At 40.5% G+C, this 9,428-nt stretch overlaps 1 pseudogene; it reads left to right on the top strand.

Annotated features, from left to right (window-relative positions):
* LOC123961220 overlaps nt 1-9,428 on the top strand; it is a 20,008-nt pseudogene that overhangs the window by 9,132 nt on the left and 1,448 nt on the right.

Below are 9,428 nucleotides of genomic sequence, written 5' to 3' on the forward strand. Positions count from 1 at the left end.
TCAGCCTGAGAAGGTGGGGGTGTTTGTGGATTATGAGGAGGGTCTGGTCTCCTTTTATGACGTTGATACTGCAGCTCTTATCTACTCCATTACTGGCTGCTGCTTCACTGCGAAACTCTACCCATACTTTAGTCCCAGTCCTAACTTTGGTGGTAAAAACTCTGCCCCTCTGATCATCTCTCCTGTCAATCAGAGTAGAACAACCATGTGATTTTCTATATTTCAAGTTATAAATGTAGAAAATGAGTGTATGTATCTGATGTGTCATGTTGCTACTTTCTTCTACAACACACAAATGTTAACTCTAATTGATTTTATGGAAAAAAATTCTGTCGACATAGCAGCACAAAGGAATATAAAAGAAAATATGCAGTATTGTAGAAGTATTAACATATTACTTACACTATGCAATTGATAATTATTTTCATCCTTCTCTGTCCTTTCCTGTAGAGGACCTCTGTGTTGTAATAACGGCATTTTGTTCCTTCAACACTGTAAAATCATCAGAAAACAATGTCCTCTGAAATAAGAAGCATTTGCATGTTCTTTAAATTTCTGGCTGCCAAATTCTAAACTGTTTATATTCTGATCATTGTTTCTATAAGAAGTGTTGCATACTGGCACAAATTACTAAAGAGCAGTTTGAAATTGGGTAGTAGTATTTTTTCTTTTTAAATAAACAAAAGTAAAGTGAAGTTTTTCTTGTGTCTGATTAAGTTATTTTGTTTTTATTGGTATCAAAGCTGAAAAACAGTTGATGGTGTTTTTAATGACACCAAATCATGTGATTAAAAACAACATCAGCTGTTCTCAGACGTGACTCGAGCTGACGAGCTCCAATCCCCCATCACATCTGAGACAGTCTCAATGGTGCTGGGCCCCAGGACAATAACTTCAGTTTTATCTGAGTTTAACATAAAAAAAATGACAGGTCATCCAGGTTTTAACATCCTGAAGGCACATTTGAAGTTTAGCTAACTGATTAGTTTCATCTGGCTTGACAGATATAACTGAGTATCATCTGCATAAAAAAGTTTCCTGATAATATTGCCTAAAGGAAGCATATATAAAGTGAAGAGGATTGGTCCGAGGATAGATCCTTGAGGAACTCCATGACTAACTTTGGCATGCATGGAGGACTCATCATTAACATGTACAAACTGAAATCGATCTGATAAATAGGACTTAAACCAGCTTAGAGCGGTTCCTTTAGTGCCAATGAAATGTTCCAGTCTTTCTAATAGGATCTGATGGTCAATAGTATCAAATGCAGCACTAAGATTTTGTAAAACCAGTATAGAGACAAGTCCTTGTCCTGTCTGATGCAATAAGGAGGTCGTAATTTTCACCAGTGCTGTCTCTGTGCTATGATGAACTCTAAATCCTGACTGAAAATCCTCAAATAAACAATTGCTCTGTAGAAAGTCACACAGCTGTTTAGCACGAGAGGGAGAACCAGAGCGGACAGTACGTAGTCTCTTGAGATGCGAGCAGGTCCACAGCTACTGGGCCGAACCTTCGCACAACCACCTTGTGGTGAAGTCTCCATTCCCCGGGCCTCAGCCCCTGTCGCAACAGCAGGTCTGCTCCCTGAATCTGGGTCCCAGGGATATACATCGCTCTGAGGGACAGCAGTCTCTGCTGGGACCACAGGAGGATGTGATGCGCCAGCTTGCATAATGGGCACGAGCGCAGACCCTCCTGGTGATTCAAATAGGCCACCACTGCCATATTGCCGGTCCTGACAAGGATGTGGCGGAGGGCGGGCAGAAAGATCCTCAGAGCTCTGAACACCGCCAACATTTCCAGGCAATTTATGTGCCAAGAGAAATTATGCTCCTCCCAAGAGCCTCTCGCAAAGCAGCTGTCCATGACCACGCCCCATCCCGTGAGTGAGGCGTCTGTCGAATAATTGTTTGGCGACATGACGCTCCCAACCCGGGACCGTGGGACAGGAACCAAGATTTCCTTCATACTGACAGGGAATGAAGGCACCTGCTCGTAACCTTTATCAGACGAGCGGATTTCCCCTAGGGGAGAATCCCTTGGATTTCAACCCCCACTGCAGGGCTCTCATTGTGCAGCAGGCCAGAAGGTACGCTGGATGCTGATGCCAGGAGACCCTCTGAAAGTGTTTTACAGTGATGATGCGGCCTAACTGCACTCACTGTGGACAGAATGGACCCGACGCGTGCAGGCGACAGGTGGGCCCGCATAGCTGTCGAGTCCCACACCACCCCTTGGAACGTAGTTCGTTGGGCAGGCGTCAGCACGCTCTTCTTCGCGTTGAGCCGCAGCCCCAAATGCTGAAGATGTGCGAGGACGACATCTCGATGCCGAACCGCTAACTCCTGAGACTGAGCCAAGTCGATGTAGTTCAGTATGCCCCTCGGGGCTGGTGGTTGGTGTTATGCGTAGGTCCCCGGTGGCACCCCGAAGCGGAGGACCGCTCCAGAACACCAAGATGGCGGGAAAAACAGCGCCTGTTGCCTGAGCCGCCACGATGGAGGGGACCTTGGTCAGCCTCTCGGGGGGCTGTGGGGCAGAACACACAGGGCATGAGTGCCCCCAGCCGTGATGTAGCGCAGGCATGGGAAAACACACTGCCTGAACTGCTCACCAGCTATCTCCTCTGCCAGACTTCCTTCCAGGTAAGAAAACTTCCTCTCGTGGTTGCTTTTAGTAGTAGTCTCGAACATGCCAGAGTGCCTGCTGAATAGAAAAAAGCTAATGTGTCCGGTGTGCCGGCGTGCTTATATACGCCTCCAGTTACGCCGTCATACACTACCGTTCTAGCAACGCCAATAGGATTGGAGTAGTTTCATTCATGATTTCAGCCCAAAAATTTTTCCACCACTACATCTAAGAGGAAATATTTAACTTTTTACTGCATCACATCAACAGCTGGATTTGCTGGTTACTTTGCAGATTCACATTTTACATTCAACAGGAAATAAACTGGTATCACTGTTTGTTAATCTTTTTACTTACTTTGTTTCGGGTAACTGTAGGCCTTTATTTTTTAGAAAAGTTAATTCTAAACCCGTAAAGGGACTTTATGTTATTCATCATATCATCTGATGATGTCGTCCCCAAAAAAATTGCAGTTGCAAACTTTCTAATAAACAGTCGTATCATGATGATGATGATGATGATGCACTCACATAAAAACTGCCCATTAACCATCTACTCCTCTCCTGCTGCTGCAGCGACTGACTGAGAAAGCAGACACTTCTCATTTAGTCCACTAGGTGTCACTGCCGGCCTTTCCAACACATACAGCTGATCAATAACTAATATCTAACCAACTCACCAAATAAATAAATAAATCGATCAATATCCATCTTGTTGTGTGAAGTGTGAACGAAATAATGACACTGATGTCAGAGAGAAGCTATTAGTGGTGTGAGCAAAAGTCATTAGTTGGCTAGTTTTCATGATGTTGATAATTGGAAGTCTGTTTAACATCTGTGGTGTGTATTCAGAGGTCTGCATAGAGCTGAACTCTCATTCACGTTTGATATTTATGACTGCAGAAATATGATTCCTCCACAAAGCAATAACAAAGAAAAAGAAAAATAAGAGGATTCAGGGAGACAAATGTCCTGCTGTTTTTCAACAGCTTAGTACTTTCTTGGCACTAAATAACTGTTTTGATGTCTTCCAGTCAGGTTTTTGACCACACCACAGCACTGAGACGGCTCTTGTTAAGGTCTTCAATGACATCCATTTAAACACTGACAGTGTCAGAATTTCAGTCTTAGTATTATTGGACCTCAGTGCTGCATTTGACATGGTCGACCACATCATATTACTAGACAGACTTGAAAACTGGGTTGGACTTTCTGGCACAGTACTAAACTGGTTTGAATCCTACCTAAAGGGACTACTTTGTGTCTATAGGTAATTACACATCTGAGCTGACAAAATTGACATGTGGAGTTCCCCAAGGCTCCATTCTGGGACCTCTTTTGTTTAACATTTACATGCTTCCACTGGCTCAGATTATGAAAAACAACAAAATATGTTACCATAATTATGCTGATGACTCACAGATTTACATAACCATTTCACCAGGGGACTATGAGTGAGTAACTGTATTGAACAGGTCAACGGGTGGATGTGCCAGAATTTTCTTCAGTTAAACAAAGATGAAACTGAAGTTATTGTTTTTGGAGCCAGGAAGGAACGATTGAAAGTCAGTGCTCGACTTCAATCTGTAATGTTAAGAACCATAAATCAAGCCATAAATCTTGGTGTGGTCATGGACTCAGACTTGAATTTCAGGAGCCATATTAACACAATTACGAAGTCAGCCTACTATCACCTGAAGAATATATCAAGGATTAAAGGATTTATGTCTCAGCAGGACCTGGAAAAGCTTATCCATGCATATATCTTCAGTTGACTTGAGTACTGTAACGGTGTCCTTACATGGCTCCCTAAGAAATCCATCAGACAGCTGCAGCTGATTCAGAACGCTGCTGCTCGAGTCCTCACTAAGACCAAAAAGTGGATCACATCACTCCAATTCTGAGGTCTTTACATTGGCTTCCTGTATGTCATAGAATTGCTTTTTAAAATCCTGCTGTTAGTTTACAATGCACTAAATGGTTTAGGGCCAAAATACATTTCCGATCTTCTGCTTCGTTATGAACCATCCAGACCTCTCAGCTCGTCTAAACAAGGAACAAACTCCCAGATAACTACAGGTCTGCTGAAACAGTCAGTTCTTTTAAATTAAGACTGAAGACTTTTCTTTTTACCATTGCTTTTAATTAAATATTTAAGATTTTTCTTTTTACCACTGCCTTTCACTAGTAGATTGATAACTTACACTGCACTGTAACTTTTACTGTCCTGTTTTCTTTTTCTTTGTTTTTAGCTTTTTACCATTGCTTTTAATTAAATATTTACACAGTGGGAAATGAATAGGTAATTGAGTTCGGGGATTATGGGAGTGAGATTGAAGAAGGAAGTGGTCTTAAATCTTGCGCCCGAGTGATTTGCAGGAACCTCTTTCCACCTGTAAACGCGCAGGTGGGTCTAGACTATAACTGGATCAAAGTGGCCTGCGGACAGACATGTCCTGATTTCTCTGTAGTGTCCGAGGGTTTTTGGAGTTTCAGTGGACCCAAAAATTGCTATGGACCCGAGTACAGACTAGCTAGAGAGAGTAGATTAAGTGTACTTCTCTGTTTATTCTCTTTTCAAAATAATTGTAACCCAATTATTTGCTCAACCCCTCAGCCTGTTTTATTTTCCATTTAACTGTTTTAACCCTGATTGTAACACTGTAACTTTTATTATATTTTATCTTTTCTTCTTCTTTTCTTTTTAAACTTTTTTATATTTCCCTGTTGCTTTTAGGTTTTATGTAAAGCACTTTGAATTACCTTACCAAATAAACTTGCCTTGCCTTGCCAGTCAAAGATGCATCCACAGTCATTCAACCAGCTCTGTGAGGCTGCACTTGTTCAAGGCTAACATCAGCACGCTACCATGCATCGGTTCAACAACCTGGCTGTGATGAGTTAACGGTACACTGGTGTTAAACAAACAAACAAAAATACTGAAATAAATCCTTCAGCTGCATGGCTGCAGTGTCTCATGTCCCTGTAACATCCTGGATCCAAACCAGCCTGTTTACTTTTAGTTTCCCGTCACTCTCCACTGATAAACTGATGAAAAACAGCAGTTCACACATGAGAAGAACCATCCATCTCCATAAAACGGCTGCAGGAGAAAAAGGAAAACAAGGAGTTAATAGAAGAACTGCTAAAAAAGTATTGACAGACAATAAATATTTTCCACAGTTTGCGAAAATGAGCTTCTCTGGGACCTACTGACACATTTTTACCTCTCCCTCTCAGGCTGAGCCACCCGCTCTGTAGGCTACTTACAAATCCTCATATCGATCCTCTTTTTGTCGATGTTATCTGTTTATGAGGCTATAACGGGGTGCGGTTCGTAAAAAAAAAAAAAAAAATACAACTGATAGGGGGATATTTTGAAATGTTTGGGGTTTTTTGGCATGAAAATAACGCCCACCTCCCTCCGCACGGTTCGGCATGCAGGTGAAATGTGGATTGATTGCAAAGTTTAACCATCACAGTATGAGAATGGTTTTACTTTCTATTATTTGCAATGTGTAACCAACAGGGGTGGACTGGGACAAAAATTCAGCCATGGCCCACACCAGCCCACCTTACCACGTATCCCCACAAACACATTTTCACTATTTTAGGCTTTTTGTTTACAGATGATGAAATCATATAAGCAGTTGGCCGACTGTATGTAACAGCAAGGGCGTCACTTTGTGTTGAAAAGAGCTGGTGACATAAGGTCTGAAAATAGGGGTGTGATGAAATACTTTGGTCACGAGAACAAGATATTTTAACACTATTTTGTATTCGATGATAAAATGTATGAGTGGGGGATCTGGGGGTCCTCCCCCAGAAGATTTTGAGCATTAAACAGTTCATTTCCTGCATTCTGGAGACATTTTCTGCACCAATTTGTAAATGTCTTTATTTATATGAATGGCAGCACAAAATTCAGCAGGTGACAATTCAAAATATAACAATAAAATGGAATATAATGCAGTAAAATCAGTGGCTTTTTTTTATTAATTTTTTGTTGCTTAATTATTAAATCATCAGAAAACAATGTCCTCAGAAATAAGAAGCATTTACACGTTCCTTAAATTCTAAACTTTTTATTGTCTGACCTAGATACACTTCTAGGTTAAGACATTGGTTCAATAGTCTGTACATCCTAGGCTAATATGGAATTTTTATGTATGTATTTTTTTATGTATTTCCTTGTATTGTGTACTGTATGATGTGTTATATGGACCTGTGTCTGCAATAAAGTTATTACATTGTTTCTATAAGAAGTGTTGCATACTGGCACAAATTACTGAAGAGCAGTTTATAAATGAGACAAAAGTCTTTTGTTTTTCTCTCTTTTTCTTTTTAAATAAACAAAAGCAAAATAAAGTTTTTATTGTGTCTAATTAAGTTATTTTGTTTTTGATTGGTATCAAAGCTGAAAAACAGCTGATGGTGTTTCTAATGACACCAAATCATGTGATTAAAAACACCATCAGCTGTTCTCAGACGTGACTCGAGCTGACGAGCTCCAATCCCCCATCACATCTGAGACAGTCTGCAGTGGAAGATAATGTGGTGTTATTTAAGGTCTCCTGCTCCTGGAACTTCACGGTGTGCCCTTTAATTATTCTAAAATTCAAGTGGATTTGTATCAATTTTTTTCCATCTTGTTACACAAAGAAATTCAAATAAGAAAAGTTCCAGAGAAGAAGGAGAGGATAGGATGATTCATTAAATGTTGTGGAAGGCTGTTTTATCTTTGAAGTGGAAAAAGACAAGCAATCTTCTGCACTCGATGTTTGAATGCTGCTCTTCGCTCTGATTGGTTGGATGGAGGTCTGCAGGTCTGATAAAGCCAGTTATTCTAAAAACTATTAACAAGCTAAAACTGAGAGCTGACATTTTAGTATGAAAGGTTGTTTCATGCAGCCGAGAAGCAGATCGAGCCAGGAGAGAGGAGAGTTGACCACATTTGACACTTTAATACAAACACACCTGTCGTCATGAACAAACTGCAGTCTGTGTTTTATTAAAGCGTCTCTTTTATCAACAGACGCTGGTGATTCTTCTTTCTGTGAATGAAGTAGTTCAAACTAGCTCCACCTCGACCAATGACAACATTAAAGTACCGCTTACATATTAATATATCAATAATAATGATCAATACTATAATAGTAAAACACTGACAGTAGCCACTCTGCATCAGTACTTTTACTTTTGATACTTTAAGTACATTCTGTTGCTAATACTTCTGTACTTTTACTGAAGTGACATTTTGAACGCAGGACTTTTACTTGTAATGGAGTATTTTTATACTGTGGTACTGCTACTTTTACTTCAGTATATGAGTTGAATCCTTCTTCCATCGCTGGTTACTGCCTGTAAATATTTAGTGAACACATTTCTACAAAGGAGCTGCTGGTTGGAGGAATGTGTTCATTTAGTGACGCATAAACCTGCAGGAGGATGAGTGTGATCAGCTGCTGCAACTGGCTGCTGTCACTGTTGTTTTAACTTTTCACTCTGAAGCCGTTTAACAGTCGTTCGCTGCTTCAGAGTCCAAAATCATCAACAGTTCACTTCATCATGTGTTCATCAGTTCATATTGTTGTCTGAATGTCTGCTGACAGTCGGAGAACTCAGCACTGACCTTTGGGTGGTAGGAGTGGCACGACTCCGGCCGCCGCTGCACCTTCCGGGATTTCATCCTATTGCACTTCACCGTGGTGTTATGTTCACTGCCATTAAGGAGGCCGCTCGCTGCTGAAGACCATTGTTTCAAGATTTTTATAGTAGTTCCAATATTATACCTGAGTTTTGGTGCTGATACCAAAATTACTTTTTAAAAACCTGAATTCAAGGAATATAAGCAGTACTGAAAAGACAAAGTTCCCAAAAGTTATACCTTACTTTTACACTGAGAGGAGGAGCAACAGTGAAAGAGGAGAGCTGCAACGTCACATTTCCTCAAATCAAAGTTTGTCTGAGCAACAGCAGAGCTGCAGTGGATTCAAGTCTCTCTGTTTCTCTCTAAAGAAACTTTCAACTGAATCCATCAGGTTTTTCTCAACAAAACAGCAGAATCTCTGCCAAACCCTGGTGAGTACACGGCCCTACAAAGCCAAAATGCTCTGACTCAGTATTTGGTCAAAGTTTAGTTCAAACCAGAATCTGACTGTTTTACATCTGTTTTACCAGATAAAAGATATGATGTCAGAGATTTGTGTTAGTGTTGAAACACAGTAAATATTATCAACTGTGCTTGTTTGGCAGAGACTCTGCTGTGTTGTTAAGTCAGCTTAACTTTTCTTTTAGTGAGAAACAGACTTGTCTCGACTGCAGGTCTGCTGACACTCAGACTAACTTTCACTTTCATTTTTTGGAATGTAACATTTAAACTGTCGTGCTTTTCCAGTGCTGCTCTACCTCTTTCTGCTCTGCAGGTGAGGTTTTGTTACCCTTCAGGTTAGGGTCTGATTAGTTATTCTTTTGGCACAAGGTGAATTTAGTTTGGAACAAAGCACTGAAGAATTGTAAGGGCACCTTGTTGTGACAGGAGACTTTTATTTTTATTTTTCTTATATTGGAGTCTACAGCATGCTCTAACAGTCAAACAACAGAATAAAAGAGGTCAATGCAACACATGTAAGAACATCCTGTATCTATGGCACAGTGGGCTACAAAACTCCCTTTACAGTAAAATTCACTTTTCAACCTTTTCACACCACATGTAACCTACAGAATCAGTTTCTATAAAGGACACAATTGCTTTGTGGTCAAAGTTTAAGACACTTCAAGTATCTTCAACAAAGT

Source organism: Micropterus dolomieu, linkage group LG22 (assembly GCF_021292245.1).
Source record: "Micropterus dolomieu isolate WLL.071019.BEF.003 ecotype Adirondacks linkage group LG22, ASM2129224v1, whole genome shotgun sequence".
Taxonomy (NCBI): domain Eukaryota; kingdom Metazoa; phylum Chordata; class Actinopteri; order Centrarchiformes; family Centrarchidae; genus Micropterus; species Micropterus dolomieu.